The sequence below is a fragment of the Humulus lupulus genome, chromosome X (assembly GCF_963169125.1).
Source record: "Humulus lupulus chromosome X, drHumLupu1.1, whole genome shotgun sequence".
NCBI classification, from domain to species: Eukaryota; Viridiplantae; Streptophyta; class Magnoliopsida; order Rosales; family Cannabaceae; genus Humulus; species Humulus lupulus.
The window spans coordinates 265,838,369-265,856,145 of NC_084802.1; positions in this window are offsets into that span (position 1 = coordinate 265,838,369).

A 17,777-nucleotide genomic window follows, 5' to 3' on the forward strand; every position below is an offset into this window, starting at 1 on the left:
ACTTGTCTTTTCATTCCTTGTTTGATTGCATCATGTCAACTTACTTTGGTTTGGGATATCTCATAATGCTATGTGAATGTGCAGGTGATATGGACTCCAACCTTGACAACATACTGGTCAGCGGTGGAGCTCAAAGGAGTAAGCGCCCGAGGGGGTTGCAGAAAACAAACCGGCCTGCTAAGGTCCTTAAGAGGACCGAGAAAAAGCCTCCTCCCCCGGCTCCGGTTGCTCCGAGCACAGTTTTGAGTCCACCTTCCCAGGCCGAGACATCTTCCTCGACCTTGCCTCCTGCTCCTCCAGCAACCCAGGTCAATCCCACGCTTGGCCCACCTCCGAAGAAGCCCTCAGCCTCAAGAACACCACTGCTTTCAATTTCTACTCACGTCAATGAGTATGTGATCGACAACGCAGCTGGACCCCACTGGGCTACACTAGGCTCGGACGCTCTGTCTCGGGTGGGCCAAAGTTTTGGCAGCTTCGACACCCCGCACTGGCAGTTCTTGAACAATGCCTGAGATTGCAACACTCTTTATGAGAAGAGCATCGAGCTCACTGCTGTGGTAATCTTTCTTCTCTCGCTACTGGGCGTATTTATACTTGGTCCATATGCTAATTTATTTCTTTGTATGCCAAACTCTTGCTGTCTCTGCTCAGCTTAACTATAAGTTGAACAACGAGGTCCACTCGAGTATGTCTCTTGCTCAGGAGGCGAAGGATCTCCAACTCAAGCTGAGTAACGAGCTCAAGGCCACAAAGGCAAAGGCGGAGGCAGGGGCTGAGCAGCTAAAGGCCAAGATAGCTGAGCTTGAAAAACTGAATGCCCGGCTCGCAGAGCTTGAGAAGGTGAATGCTCGGGCCATGGAGCTCGAGAAGATCAATGCCAAGCTTGAAGAAGAGAAGGCTGCCACTTTTGACATCATGGAGGGTGAAAAGACTCGTCTTCTTGAAGAGTTTAAGGAGAAGAAGGATTGGGCAGTCGACCTGGCCATGTATAGAATCTGGGCCAACAATGTCGACCTTGACACCAGCTTCTTAGGCCCTCTTGAAGCAAAGCTCATGGCTAAATGGCAAGCTCGACTTGATGAGGAGGAGACTGTTCGGAATGAGGCAGAGGGAGCCAGGGATGATGCTGATGCTGAGAAGGCCAAGGAAGATGCTGAGAAGGCCAAGGAGAATTCTCCTTCCTAAATCTCGCCTCGGGGCTGCGTCCCCCTGAATTTCTTGTAATAGCCTTTGTGTTTGAGTTTTTATTTTTTATGCCCCTGGGGCCAAGACAATTTTGTAGCTCCTGGAAGAGCTTATGATATATGAAATACCATTCTTCACTTTATTTTAATTTATTTGCTTTACATTTCTTGGGTCGAAATATTTTGCACATTTTATATTAAAGTGTCATATATGCCTGTTTATTCATACAAACATATGGTGGATTTAAGCTCAAGGTTCAATGCATTTATCCGTATCCGACCTCGTTATTTATCAAGGTTAGAGATTACTTTTACTATGCACCTGAAAGTACTTGTATGGTGTGTAATGCAAATGGTTTAGTTGTATCTTGCTTTTTTTTTTAGATACTTTTTCTCGTCCTCGGGTAGCTCCCTGAGGTTATGAGGTCGAAACTATCGTTTTGCAAGATACTCCAGGCTCAATCTCGACTTAGCGCGAAGTGGGTTTATGTTCCAACTTACCGTCGATTAGTTTTAGTTGGTTTGTTCCAAACCTATTAAGGTCATGCTTGGTTTGTAATCCATACACTTATATTTTTTATCTAGTTCGCATATTTGGTTACATCCAAACATTTTTATCTAGCGCATTTGGTTATATCCAAACATTTGTATCTTGCGCATTTGGTTATATCCAAACATTTGTATGTCTTTGATAGTTTGGTTATATCCAAACTATTTTAGTTCACGCATTTGGTTATATCCAAACACTTGTATATTTCTCGCATATGCTATTTGTTTTTTTAAAGTTGATGGTCTATGCACAACTATTGCCCCCTTAATATCCTATGAGTGTGACCATAGGTTATTCAATTAAGAGAGATTACACAAAAAATAAAATACAGCATATTAGAGCGAAATCAAACTTTATTCGAGTAATTCAATAATAGGAAAATAGTACAGACAAACAAGCATGGTTATAGGTGAAATCATTCCTACACTATTGATAGTAAGGTCGTAGGTGTTCACCATTCCAAAATTCCATTCAATGTTGCCAACTTGTATACGCTGGGTCGAACGACTGATTCTATCTGATAAGGTCCTTCCCAATTTGGCCCGAGCATGCCAACTGATGGATCCCGTGTCGCCAAGAATAAAAGCCTCAACACCAAATCTCCTATGCCAAATTTTCCCTCTCGAACTCTTTTTTTGAAGTACCGGGTAGCTCGCTGTTGGTATGCAGCATTTTTTAGCTGAGCTTCGTTCCTTCTTTCTTCAATCAGGTCCAGACTTTCTTCGAGATGGGATTGGTTCGAGGCTTGGTCATAAGCGAGGGCTTGAATTGAGGGAATTTCAACCTCGATTGGCAACATAGCCTCGCAACCATATGCCATAGAAAATGGGGTGTGCCCTGTTATAGTACAGGTTGTGGTTCTATATGCCCATAGGACGTGGGGCAATTATTCAGGCCATTTTCCTTTAGCTTCTTCCAACTTTTTCTTTAGCGAACTCTTTAGGGTTTTTTTTACATCTTCGACCTGGCCATTTTCCTAGGGATGGGCCACAGATGAGAAGCTCTTTATTATCTCATTTTTTTCGCAAAAGTTGGTAAATAGATCACTGTCGAATTAAGTACCGTTATCGGACACAATCTTTCTTGGCATCCCATATCGGCATATGATGTTCTTCACTACGAAGTCGAGCACTTTCTTCGAGGTGATTGTCATCAAAGGTTCGGCTTCGGTCCACTTCGTGAAGTAATCTACGGCGACTACTGCATATTTCACTCCGCCTTTGCCAGTCGACAATGAGCCTATGAGGTCGATTCCCCAGACCGCAAATGGCCACGAGGAGGTCATCATAGTTAACTCGGAGGGTGGAGCTCGAGGAATTTTTTTGATGGCGAACCGTTGGCACTTATCACACTTCTTGACGTAGTCGAACGAATATGTTTTGATGGTAGGCCAAAAGTATCCCTGGCGTATGATCTTCTTGGACAGACTATGCCCCCTAGTATGGTGTCCACAGAATCCTTCATGAATTTCTTCTAGGATTTTCTTAGCCTCGGCTGGGGTCACACATCGGAGTAGCAGCATGGAATATCCTCTTCTATATAGCCTTCCATCTATAATGGTATACCTGGGGATTTGATACATCAGTTTTCGAGCCTTGGTATGTTCTTCTGGGAGAGTGTCAGTCTCAAGGTATTCAACTATCGGAGTCATCCAGGTTGGCTCAGAATTGATCATGCAAACATCTTCCTTCTCAGGCTCGATAATACTGGGCTTCGTGAGACGTTCGATTGGCACAACATTCAGTTCGTCCGCCTCGGTAGAGGTAGTAAGCCTGGCTAAGGCATCTGCATTCGAGTTCTGTTCCCGAGGGACCTGTTCTATCTCATAGAACTCGAAATGCTCCAGTGCTGATTTTGCCTTTTCTAAATATGCAGCCATTATCGTACCATGAGCCTGGTATTCTCCTAAAATTTGATTAACCACCAGCTGGGAGTCACTGTAGCAATGTTTCACTTTGGCTTTGAGTTCCTTGGCTATACGGAGCCCTGGCAATAGTGCCTCGTATTCGACGCGTCAAAGTCAAATCTCAAGGCAGAGTGAAATCAACTTCCTACTGGGGTGATCAGAATTACACCTGCTCCCGATCCATTCTCATTGGAAGACCCGTTAACGTAAAGTTTCCACAGCTCACAGGTCGAGGTTATAACTTCATCGTTGGTCACTCCAGTGCATTCCACTATGAAGTCTGCCAAGGCCTGTCCTCTTATGTTCATCCTTGGATGATAAGTGATCTCGAACTGTCCAAGTTCAACAGCCTATTTCAATAATCTACCTGAGGCTTCTGGTTTGGACAAGACTTGTCTTAATGGTTGATCGGTCAGTACATGGATGGGGTGTGCCTAGAAATAAGGTCGGAGCTTTCGAGATGAGTGGATTAGGCTGAGAGCTAACTTCTCCATCAAGGGATATCTCGATTCTGCCCCCAGTAACCTTTTACTGACATAATACACAGGCCTTTGCACTTTCTGTTCTTCTCGTACTAGTACCGCACTAATGGCATGCTCGGTCGTTGCAAGGTATAGGTATAGAACTTCTCCCGTGATGGGTTTCGACAAGATGGGGGGTTATGTGAGATGCTTCTTGAGCTCCTGAAAAGCCAACTTGCATTCCTCCATCCATTCAAACTTCTTGCCTCCCCTCAAAAGGTTGAAAAATTGAAGGCAACGGTCTGTAGATTTCGAGATAAATCTACTTAGCGTCGCCATCCTACCAGTCAAACTTTGGACATCCTTATACTTCTGAGGTGAGGGCATATCAATTAGGGCCTAGATCTTGTCTGGATTTGCTTCTATTCCCCGGGAATTTACAATGAAGCCTAGGAATTTTCCCAAAGATGCTCTGAAAGAGCACTTTTGAGGGTTGAGTTTCATGTTATACCTCCGTAACACGGCGAAGCATTCTTCGAGGTCATCAACATGGTTATTGTTATGTTGAGATTTAACTAACATATCGTCAACATAAACTTCCATGTTATTACCTATCTATTCGGAGAACATCATGTTCACGAGTCGCTGGTAAGTGGCTCTAACATTCTTGAGCCCGAATGGCATAATGTTGTAGCAATACAGCCCTTTGTCTGTTACAAAACTCGTATGCTCTTGGTCAGGGGCATGCATGGCAATCTGGTTATATCCAGAATAGGCATCCATGAATGACATAAGTCCATGCCCTGCCGTGGCATCCACGAGCTGGTCGATCCAAGGAAAAGGGAAGCAGTCCTTGGGACAGGCCCTATTGAGGTCTGAGTAATCAATACAGGTCTGCCATGTCCCATTAGGCTTCGGGACTAGTACAGGGTTGGCCACCCAATCAGGGTAAAAATCATCCCTGATGAATCTGTTTGCTTTCAACCTGTCAACTTCCTCTTTAAGGGCCTTTTTCCTGTCGTCATCCAGTAATCTTTGCTTTTGCTTCTTCGGAGGGAAGCTTTTGTCGATATTCAATGTGTGGCTCACCACATTCAGACTTATCCCTATCATGTCTGAATGTGATCATGCAAATACATCCTGGTTCTTTTTTAAAAAGAAAATTAATTGCTATTTCGTTTCCTCGAGGAGGTTTTTCCCTACCTTTACTGTTTTCGGGGGGTCTGCTTCTTCGAGCCTGACCTCTTTGAGCTCCTCCAATGGCTCGAGGTTAGCTCTATCCTCTATTCCTGGATCAATTTCTTCATCTATTTTGAAGACTGTCCCGTCCTTATTTTGACCAATGACGAGTGTTTGAGTGTTCGTCTGCTTCTTTCCTCTAATGGAAATGCTATAGCATTCCCTCCCAGCTAGCTGGTCTCCCTTCAGTGTCCCGATGCCACTAGAAGTCTGGAACTTGATGGCCAAATGCCTCACAAACGAAACTGTCCCCAGCCCTATTAGGGCGGGTCTCCCGAGCAGCGTGTTGTAGGCCGATGGCAAGTACACTACTATGAATTCCATCATCTTGGTTGTTGAGACTGGGAAGTCTCCCAAGGTCACAAGGAGTTCGATGGACCCCATACAGGCAATCCCTTCTCCTGAAAAACCGTACAACATCGTTGCACAGGCCTTTAGGTCACGAAGCGCGAGTCCCATCTTTTCTAAGGTGGCCTTATAGAGAATGTTCACTGAGCTCCCATTATCAATAAGAACTCGGTGAACTCTCTTGTTCGTGAGCTGAAGAGTGATGACCAGTGGGTCGTTGTGAGGAAATTGGACATGGGACGCATCGTCCTCAGTAAAGGTTATAGGTTGAGATTCAACCCTTTGGTATTTTAGAGCTCTGGGTTCAAGTTCATAAGGGGACTTGTCGCCAGTTTTAGCTCATTCACGTATCGCTTTGGGGCGTTCTTGCCTGATCCTACGAGATGAGGCCCACCCAAGATGGTTATGACATCTTCTCCATCAATCGGAGGGGGTCTCTCGTCTTCCCTTGCTCAAGAATTGTTGTTTTGGGCAAGCGATAGCGCAGCTCTCCTCTGGATGGTAGAAGCCTGATTATTGTTCTGGTTCCTAACATACTGCCTGAAGTATCCTCTCTAGATCAGACCTTCGATCTCGTCCTTCAGTTGCCTGCACTCATCAGTAGTATGTCCAGTATCTCAGTGAAATCTGCAGTATTTACTGGAGTCTCTCTTGGATTTTTGGTTTCTCATGGGGTCTGGATGTCTGAAAGGGACCTGGTTTTCATTAGCTAGGTAAATATTCTCCTGAGACTCATTGAGCTCGGTGTACACTTTTTACACGGAGAAATATCTCTCTCCTTTCTTCTTCTTTCCCTCTTCCGCCTCAGGGTTACTTCCTTCATTCTTTTTTCTTTTGGAAGGGTTTTCTGCAGGGGATTTCGAGGCTGATGGGTCCGCCGAGGTCGAGCCAGAGTTTACATTTGTTGTTGTAGTTATGGGCTGAGAGGTCATATTCAGCGTTGACCTCGCCTCTTCTACATTGACAAACCTCTGAGCTCGCCGATTAAACTCTGTAATAGACCTCACAGGCTTCCTCTGCATATCTTCCCAGAGGGAACTTCCCGGCAATACCCCAGCTCGAACGGCCATTAAATGACTGATGTCGTCTACATCACGAGCTCGGGAGACTTCCAGATTGAATCTTGTAAGGTAGCTCTTCAATGTTTCATTTGGTTGTTGCCAGACATTGGTCAGAGCCGATGCCTTGGGCCTTAGTCCGATCATGGCTCTTAATTGCTTCTTGAAATCTCTCGACAACTGATCCCAAGAAGTAATTGAATGCCTCTTATATTTTTCGAACCAGTTTTTTGCTGGTCCTATAAGCGAAGCTGGAAATAGCATGCATCTGAGCTCGTAACCCACATTACTTGCTCTCATAATAGTGTTAAACGTACTTAAGTGGTTGTACGGGTTGGATTTCCCTTCAAAAGGTGGGACATGAGGAATTTGAAACCCCTGAGGAAACGGAGTGCTGGAAATGTGGGGAGAAAATGGCTCGAGCTCCTCATCATAATCTTCCTCCCGATCCCGACCTCGCTCATTCTATAAGAGTCTAAATGCTCTTTCCATTTGGTTAATTCTCTCCTGGACTGGATTCACGGGGGGTCTCACGTGAAATTGGCTATCGTTGATCACAATTCCAGGCTCGCGCCTGCGCATGGGATCCATGCACCCATTTAGGCAATCTCTCAGGTCTGGGTTCGAGGGGTTATCGCTACCCCGATTTGGATTCAGGTGTTCCCGTAAGTCAGGGTGGTCCATTTGGTTGTCAGTATTTCTGCATCCTTGATCATACATACTAACTGATCTGGTACCTCCTGAGTCTTCGATGGCGAGGCTCGTTGCATGGTTGTTTCGAGACGGATTCCTTTCAGGTTGTCTCATCTCTATAGTGTGAGACCGAGACATTTGGCTTCTCGCAGGCTGGGCACCTCTCCGTTCTCTAATAGTTTCTCCATTCCTTTGCTTCTGGCCAGCCCGCCTTTCCCTATCACCTTGAGTCGATTGTGTGTTTCTCCGAGGCAGTGAGGGATATCTTATTGGCGACGGAGGGTTCCGTATGGGTGATGGTGGTTGCCACCCATTTCAGGGTCTAGAAGATCCCGAGTTCACCTATGCTGGCTCGGGAACGTTCTGCACGTTTCCAGGATTCTGAGTCCGAGCCACTGCGGGGGCTCGATTATTCCCAATTTCAGCTGGTAACTCGATAGTCGAGTTAATAGGAGCTCTAGCCCGAGTGTTCCTTCGGGCCTTGTGGGAGCAGGTTGTTCTACCAGTGGCGGTGGTTGCTCCGTTCTTCTTGTGGCAGTATTTTTGCGAGGTCGCCCACGAGGCCTGCAAGGAAGAACATGAACGTCCCACGGAGGTGGGGCCCAGACCTCAGGCTGAGGCGCCTGCGCTTCCGCGGCCAATCTAGCTAGCTCCTCGTTACGCTTCTTGGCCTCCTCCAACAGCTTTCTCAACTGTCAGTTTTTGAGTTCCACAATGGGGACATATCGCTCAGGATTATAGTACATGTCCTCGTCATCCCTGGGGGCCGGTGGTGCAGGAGGTCCTCGAGAGCTAGAGGATTCACTTCTCTCCTCTGGGTCCGAATTCATCATCGGTTGTTTCCCAGGGCGTCGCGGATAGCTGACTTCTTCTTCAGGAATATTAGGATCATTTGCGGCCATAGCTGATCATGGAGGCTTCTTCGAACGATTAGACTCAGATTCGTACTACTTAATGATCTCAATGAAAGCACCAAACTGTTGACGCCGTTTTTCGTCAACTTAAAACGTAGAGCAATTAAACAATATGAGCTATGGTGCGAATGAATAATATGATGGAACAACAACGTTTTTACGTGGTTCAGCAGTTAAATATGCCTAGTCCACGAGTCTTTGTTATTAAGATTTGGAGTTTTCTGGAAATCCTTTAGGGATGAATTACCCAGAGTTTTCTCTCAAGATATCAAAAGATCTGTCCTTTTACAAGTGTTCATGGCCTCTCTATTTATAGAGAGGTTCCAGAGTTCATTCCCACATATTTCGGGAAGATACTTCTGCATATTAATCAAAGTAATTACATTAAATTCTGTAACTCCTATATACAAGGAAACGTCCCCTGAAGACCCAGGAACGGATAACAAACTTGTTAATATCCCTTTAATGTTGGGATGTTACAACAATAAACATCTTTACACCTACAGAATGCGTTACATCAGATGATGCATAGAATCTTCAAAATCAGCAACCAACATTGTGTCGGTCAAGGTTTACGGACAGGTTACGAATTGGCCATCTTATTCCTAGACTTGCTCGTAGCAGATAGATTCTATCGAGGCTGTCATGTTTTGAGCCTGCACTCTTTAGGCTCGGACTACTCGATCTAAAGGCACTCGATAACGGATGTATCCCGATGCTATGCCCTTTCGTACCTGGAAAGAATCTCGAGATTACATGTCTTTGAGATTACCATCTTGCTTCGGATGTTCTATAACTGGACCTTAAACATGTGTTTTATATATCTCGAGCTCATACTTGACGAATCCAGCTTTCGAGGTCATAATTTTTGGTCTTGAAATCTGGGTGTAACAAGCTTTTTGATTGTACAACCTAAGAAGCGCAGATAATTTTGTAAATCTAGTACAACCAAGGTAAATTGTTTTCTCGGCATCACTAAGAAGTGTCTCCAACTTATTTGGGTCTACTCCTGATCCATAATGTCCATCGTTAATCATTTCTTCTAATGGATCCCAGTTCTCCTCTACTATATTCCTCCTCACTCCTTTTGGTCTACTTGGCAAGGTTGGAGCAATAGGAGTTATCTCCCCATAATAATACCAAACTGTGTAACTCTTGTCAATCCCATTGAAATATAAGTGTTCTTTGATCTTTTTATGATTCATCTTTTTAACATTTTCACACTTAAGACATAGACAATAAATAAAATTTAGGTCTTTCACATTTTTCAAACAAAACCTCAAGAACAAATCGTCCTTGTTCCTATATTCTCCAGATAACCTATTCGCTAATATCCACTGACTATCCATATCTTCTCCTATGTCAATGAAAAATTAAAGAAACCACACTAAATAAGCATGTAATAGAGTTGGATGTCTATATAAAGCTAATTGTTTGTAATCCTAGATAAAATCGGACAACATTTCCCCTATAATAGTGACCTAACCATCTGCATGTGAATAGCAAAACAAACAATTCAAACGACATACAATAAGTTTCTTCCTTAAAACTCTGCAGCACACAACCAAATTTCTCATAACCTACTTCACTAAAACACACAAAGTTCTCAACCTTCCATTATCACTACATCACACAATTTTAATCTTAGAACGTACTTCACTATGGATGAATATTTAAGATATTCCAACTCCTCTAACATTTGTTTAATAATATTGAAAGTAGAAGTAAGATAATATATATGTACATCTTGCAATTAATAGTCACTTAGCAATCGACTTTGCTATTAAATCAACAACCAAGAAAATTAAATTAATAATTAATAAATAATAAATAAGATATCACTAAATATCTAACAATATATCATTTATTCTTTTAATTTTAGAAACTTAATTACCTCAAATGTGTGCTTGGAATACAAATTTTGAGGCAAAATATACCCTAAATTCTCACTCCAACAAAACCACAACCTACAAAATTAAATTAATTAATATATAAAAGATTACTAAACAAATATCACTAAAAATCTAACAATAACTTATTCTTGTAATTTTAGAAACTTAATTACCTCAAATGTGTGTTTGAAATAGAAATTTTGAGGCAAACATATCACCATAAAATAACACTCCAACAAAACATCAACCTATAAAATTAAAATTAATTAATTAATAAATAAATGATTACTAAACAAAAAAAAATTCAATGACCCACTAATTAAGCTAAACAAAAAAAATGTGGTATATATAGAGCTTTGACTTATAAACTATAACAACTAAGTCACTAAACACTCAATAATGAACAAAAACATATAACTTTTCATATATCTCGAATTTTCGCAAATTATTTTAAATATTTATTTTAACATAACTATATATAATCAACCTAGCTACAATGTTAATAAAAAAATTAAAAAATGTATATAAAATATACATCATTTTCAACTTAAATAATCTTATAAATTTTTTAAAAAAAACATAAGCATATACTTGAATCAAATCAATACGCAATGTGATATGTAAAATTAAAAATTAAAATTATTTTCTTGATTGTCAACAAAGTTATTTTCATAGAAACCCACTCAAAATCTATTAATAATCAATACTTATAAAAAAAAATATCACTAAATGTCATTTTAACAATGATTTATACTTAAAATTTTGAAAACTTACCTCAAATGTGTGCTCGAAATAGGAATTTTGAGTCAAAATCTCAAGTTCCCAAACGTTTTATATTCTCCAAGAAAATCCTAAAAAATCCAATGAAGAAACTCATAATCATAAAAAACTAACACAAAATCCCACATATATATATCATTTTAATACTAAACCTATAATTTTTCTCAAGAAAATTTACCTCAAAAGCTTGAGAATGGAGAGATTCCCGTAGCTTTGAACCCTAAAAATCGCCAAAAAAATGTTGAAATCGCCTCTGTGTAATCGCGCATCAACTAGAAGAGAAGAAGAGAGGTCGACCAGAGTATAGCCAGGGAGGACATCCGACATCTCCCACTGGGAGATGTTGGAAGTCCTCCTTAGACACGTGTTAAACCCTCATTTTTCAACGTCTTCCCACTATTTTATTGTCTTCCAATTTTAATCATTATTAAAAAAATTCAATGTCTCCCAACACAAGACATTAAAAACTCCTCCTAATTTTTAATGTAAGACATTGTAGGGAGTCATTGAAAGTATAATTTGTTGTAGTGTGGTGTTTTAGCTCACCCTCCTTACTTTCCCCTTTTAGGTAGGCAATAGGTTTTCTCTATTGCACGGATGGTGATGTTGGGAGTTCCTTCGTGGTGCTCTAATGAACGGAAAATGAGTTGTTCTGTTTAATTATATTATCAGTGGGACATTAAATTTTTGTTTTAAATTGCATGAAATACATTATGTTTTATTTTAACAAATGGGCTCATATGGCATGAATTGATAAGGCCCCACTGAACATTTTCACAATCATGGTATGTTTCTAAATAATTATCCAGTAGTTATCATTTGCAAAGATAGTAGTATATGGCATTTTACAATTTACCTCTTTGAATTTGGGATGAATAAATTTGTCAAGAATTTTCTGGACATAATGGGTTTGATTTAAAACATAACCCTCACTATTTCTTATAACTTTGATACCTAAAATGGTATCTACCTCTCCAAGGTGTTTCCTCTAGTAGTTAGAAGATAGAAACCTCTTTGTTTCTAGTATTCATTTCATGTCATTACTCAAAATAAACATATCATCTACATAAAAACACACTAGTATGACATAATCATCACAAGTCTTAGAATTTAAGTACTTGTGTGCATTGTTGTGTCTAAACTCATCTGAAACAATGGCTATCAAATTTCTCATGCCATTTTCTTGGATCTTGTTTCAAACCATATCATGATTTGACAAGTCTACACACTTTATTTTCGTTTCCTTGAAGAACAAAACCTGATGGTTGTTCCATATATACCTCCTCTACGAGGTCTCCATTTAGAAATGTCGTCTTGACCTCCATTTGATGAGCATAAAGGTTATAGATAGACGACAAGGAAAATAACAATCTAATAGATCACACTGTGATGTCTATCTACATCAGTGATCCAGATCTAGATCATATGTATTCATAATACAAGTGGATCGTACTAGCGGTGTTTGATTAAAGATTCCATAACTTTAATGTAAACAACAGACTATTTAATTCATTATCTATAATCTTAATCCTCGTGTACGCATACAAGATTATAGCTACATGAATGAATTAGGAATTTTCAAATATTTATCTAAATATTATTCATTAATAATAAAAATTAATTATATAAAAAAATATTTATTTTATAAATTTCATAAGTAACAAACTACTTTCATTGCTTTAAGGGCACCATGCCCGACACATTCTTCTTAGGTCCCAAGAGTTTGTATCCCTTGCCTTTGTGCTTGTTAACTCCTTTTCCTTTGTTTTTCTTGGGAGGTTTAGCCACCACATTGGCTTTAGAAGTCTCTCTATTAGACTCTTCCACATTCTTATCTCTACAATGAGACTCCTCCTCAATTCTCAAATGCTTGAGAATCTCCTACAAAGAAATCTCCTCATTCTTATGAAAGATTTTCTTTATATCGCCCTTTGAGGATGGAGGCGACTTGGCTATGATGGCACCAACAATAAATTATTTTGGCAATACAATCTTTAGGGTAGAAACTTTATTCACAATAATTTACAATTCATGAATTTGGGGAAGAAGGGGTTTCACATCAAAAAACTTATATTCCATGTAGTAAAACGCCCTATTATATTACTTTTTTAAAAACGTCACATATTTTAGAGATAAAACATGCAAGTTAGGGCCTAATAGTTAAAAATAATAATAAAGTATTCATATGCAATGTCTAAAAGAAAAACTCCCACTAAAATATTTGAAAATGAAATCCATAACATAGTTTCTTTAAATTTCAGCGCTCATATCGACCATTTATTCGTTCATAAGAAACCCCTACGCCATACACACTCAGACATCGGAACCCCCCACATCACAGCGCGTGCCAAAGAGAAATTCTATTGTTTACCTGAAAGGGAGAAAGTAAGGAGGTGGGCTAGAAGCCCATCAAGAAAGTACAACAAAATCAAAGAAAATACAAGAAAGACATGTATAATATAACAGGACAGTTCATAACATCATCATACTCATATTTCATGATCATAATTGAAAACATAGTCATAGATCACATTCATACAACATAAGCATACTCTTTGTGACTGTAATGCCCCAAATTTCCTAATAAGGTTTAGGACCTTGATTAGGAGGCCGGGAGGGCCATAATTGATTTATTATGCTATTTAATGATAACATGCATGTTTAGGTGTATTAAATATGCATGTGAACCCATTTGTGATTAATTGGGTGATTTTCATATTTTGGCCATTTCGGGCAATTTTGGCATATATGTGAAATTGGCGTGGTGCTTTGTTATTATTTGGTTATGCCAGGGCTACCCAGCACAAGACGATCCTAGGAGGTAAGCTAGTGGGAAAGTCACAACGGGATTTAAGCTTGAGTCGGAGTAAGTCAAGGGGTATTTAGAGCATTACCGGGTTATTGGGTAATGGGAATTAATATTTGGTGATAAATTGGGAGTTAGTAAGATCAGGCGGAAATTCTGGAAGTTTTGACTATAATGTCCTCGGGGGTGTTTTTGGGACCCCAAGCGTTAGGTTTTATTGGAAGCTACTTAAGCTTGAAGTAACCTTTTAAGAAAATAAAAAGAACGTTCTGTACGTTCTCTCTCCCTAAAAGTTCCCTTTTCGTTTCCCGATCGCATTTTCGAAGGTATCTTGAGTTCTAGGACTCGGAATCAAGCAAGGATCGAGGCATAGCAATCCTAAGGAGAATTAGAAGCTTATTAGCCGAAGGATTTAATTGGAAACAACTCAATCGGAGGTAATTCAAGTTTAAGTTTTAAGTTTTTATAAGTTTTTAAGCTTGAATTGGATTTTGTGAATTGTTGAGTTTTTAGTTTGTTTGAGCTTCAGGTTTTGGTGGTTTTAGACCATTGAGAAGTTTGGGAACTTTGATTTAATGATTGGGAAATGTTTGGATGGGTTTTTGGAAGGTTTTAAAATGAAAAAAACGAAGAAAAGTGGCTGGTGCGAGGTTGGGCCTCGGCCCTGTTCTTGGGCGCCGCGGCCCTAGCTTGAAGAAGATGGAGGAGGCTCTGCCAGGGGGGCGGGCCGCGGCATGGCCATGTAGGGCCGCGGCCCTTAAGGGAAAAAAATACTAAATGGTGGTTTTTGTGATGGGAACTTAGCTCTAAGGGCCCGGGATCGATCCTACTACTTAGTTGAGTGGGATTCGATGTCTCGGAGGCTTGGGTTGGGTTTGGAAGTATTTATTTACTCATTTTGATGAGGTTTTATATTATGGTTGTGACTGGATTATCACTAGAGGCTTGGAATCGGGATCGTTCTTGTGGCTCATTTGTTGGTAACCTGTGCTTGGACCCAAGGTAAGAAAATTGCACCCCATATGTGACATGGTTATGTTTGATGCATGTTGGATGTTTAAATGTAAACATTGATAGCATAATGAATGCTTGGCAATCTTGCCCATTTGCGTATGATTATTATTGAGGCATGCTGGTTGGTTAAATGTGATGCATGTGATGCATGAGAAACATGTGATTAGGGCATGCCATGAATGATGAATATGAGATTGGTCAGAGCTTGAGTCTCTGTGTTTGTGCATGATTATAATTATGCTAGCAACTGTTTAGTAAGCATGCTGAGTACCCTACTCTTGGATAATTGGCATATGATACATATTGATAGCATTGCTTACTTGTGCATGGCACTGACTTATTAGTCAGGTTTGGCAAAGGTGCTAGTATCAACTGTGAAGCTGTGACTTATTAGTCAGGTTCGGCAGTGGTACTGGGCACTGGCCACATTGTGCTGTCTCACTAGTCATGACAAACCTAGTGAGTAGTGCAAGCTATGTCGATTGGACCTAATCGACCCTCTGCATTGAATGACTCCAAAAGCATTAATGCAGGACCGACCTCAAGTTCGATGAATATAAACAAGCATTTATCTAGCCAAAGGCTAGTCATGTAGAGCCATTGCAGGAAATGGGCACTGGGCCCCTAGTGACTTGGTTGTTAGTCACTCAGTATGGTTTACCAGGACCTCAAAATGATATTCACTCATCTGATCAGAGCTACAGGCTCTGCATGATCATTTTGATCATCATATGCATGGCTTGGGCACTGAGGCCCCAGTGACTTGCTTGTTGGTCACTCAGTATGGTTTACCAGGACCTGTTGAAGGTTAGAGGCTTACCCAACAGCCAGCCTTCCATTTGAATTAGTGACGTGCTTGTCAGTCACTCAGTATGGTTTACCAGAACCTATTGAAGGTTAGAGGCTTACCCAACAGCCACCCTTCCACTTGAGTTAGTGATTCGCTTGTCGGTCACTAAGCATGGTTTATCAGAACCTTTAGTGTTACGACACTCATCTGATTAGGATTGACTTGATAGTCCTCCAATCAGAAGGCCAGGTTTTCTTTTCCTGGATACCCCAGCATATGTTTGAATTCATTTGCATGCTGAATAGACCTATGATTGCTAGGCATGCCAGATATGATTTGAAATCATGATATAACTGTTTATGAGCATGTGAGTTTTCTTGCTGGGCTTCGGCTCACGGGTGCTTTGTGGTGCAGGTGAAGGGAAAAGGAAGCTGAACCATCCTTGAGTTGGAGAGCTTAGGTGATGACGTGTACATATACAGCTGCTCGACCAATACTTGGGCGAGGTTTGAAAGTGGAACTAGGGTTGAACCCTGTTTTGCCGCTTAGAACGGCCTGTTGTAAATATTCTTTTGTAGTAGACTCTAAAATTATATTTTTGGGATCCCAATGTATAGAGTAAACGTTCTAGTGAAACGTTACACCTCAATCGAAGTTTTTAATCCTTAAACCGCTAATCACACTTAGTTACACGTTTATGGCCAAATGGCTCGATTAGCGAGTTTAGCACTGTTTACAATGTGCACTGTAGCGGTCCTTGGAGTTGGGGCATTACAGTGACCATGGAACCTCTGTTGTCCATGTCACATCTTTGAGGTAGCCAGTATAATTGGGCTGGTAAAACCTCCTCTATGAGGTAAACAAGATCTCAGGTCCTTGAATAACCTCGATGCGTCCGCCCTTTGAGTTACATCATATCCTTAGTAACTCCTTTGTTGCGCTGCGTTAAACAGGCTAGCAACCTTATGTTTTCATTCATCATACAAACATCATACAAACACATGTAATCTAGTTCACAACAAACAAAGAAATACATGTTGCATCATCATTTACATAATACGTTATTTCCTGCAGCATACAAGTCTTACCTTTTCATAGCATAAACATAACAATTCTATCTGACTTTCTTACCTCAGGTTCATGCATAGCAAAAATGAGAATACGTCACAACGAGCCTATAATCATAACCAAACGTTCGTCTCTTAGGATCACGTAAGACTACTCATGCCCAACATACATACCTCACATGTGCATGGGCCATGCACACATGATGCAAGTTGCACTACCATTGCAAACATACAATAATTTCACATAAAATCATAAAAGAATAATGTTAATTCTACCTATTAACCCTTCATGGTTACAAATTAAAAGTCGTGTATTTGAACAATAGGCATATATTTTAACGTAAAAATGCATTTGCATGCAACATGCATATGTGTGAGCATTCTTAAAATTTAACATTTTTAAAAGATAATTTATACATGCTTATTTCTTGCATCTTCAAATAAAATTCAGCAACAAACTTTTTTTTACCATTAATTGTTTCTTTAAATCAAAAAATTTGTTATACAAATTTTAATACAACATATTTACTTTATAAAATAATCCATTAAGCATTTTCTAAGTTCTCATAAAATAATAATCTCATTTATTTTTTAAATTGCCTAAAAAATGTGACAAAAATTATAGCTATTTAGAATAACTAAATAAGTTACTTGTTTCCTTTTACAAAATAATTTTACTAATCTCTTAAAAAAAACTGCATGTTTATAAATGTAAAAATTCATAAATAAAGTGTGAAAAATTACATTTTCATATATATCTTTTAAGACTTGATTTATTGGGGTGTAGGACTTATTTATCTTAAATAAAATAATAATTTTTTTCTTAATAACCCAAAGTTTCAGTAGCTAATAATTTGTTTAAAAATCACAAATGAATTTAAACCATAATCTTTTTACATTTTAAATAAAAAAAAATTGCACATAAATAATAGTGTGAAAAATACATATTTACATTTTAAAAATATCATATTCATCATATAAATAGCTTAAGGTTCAATTTATTTGATGCACTTGACTTATCTCATTACTTATTTTATTATTAACCACAAATTCCAGCAACTATTTCATTTAA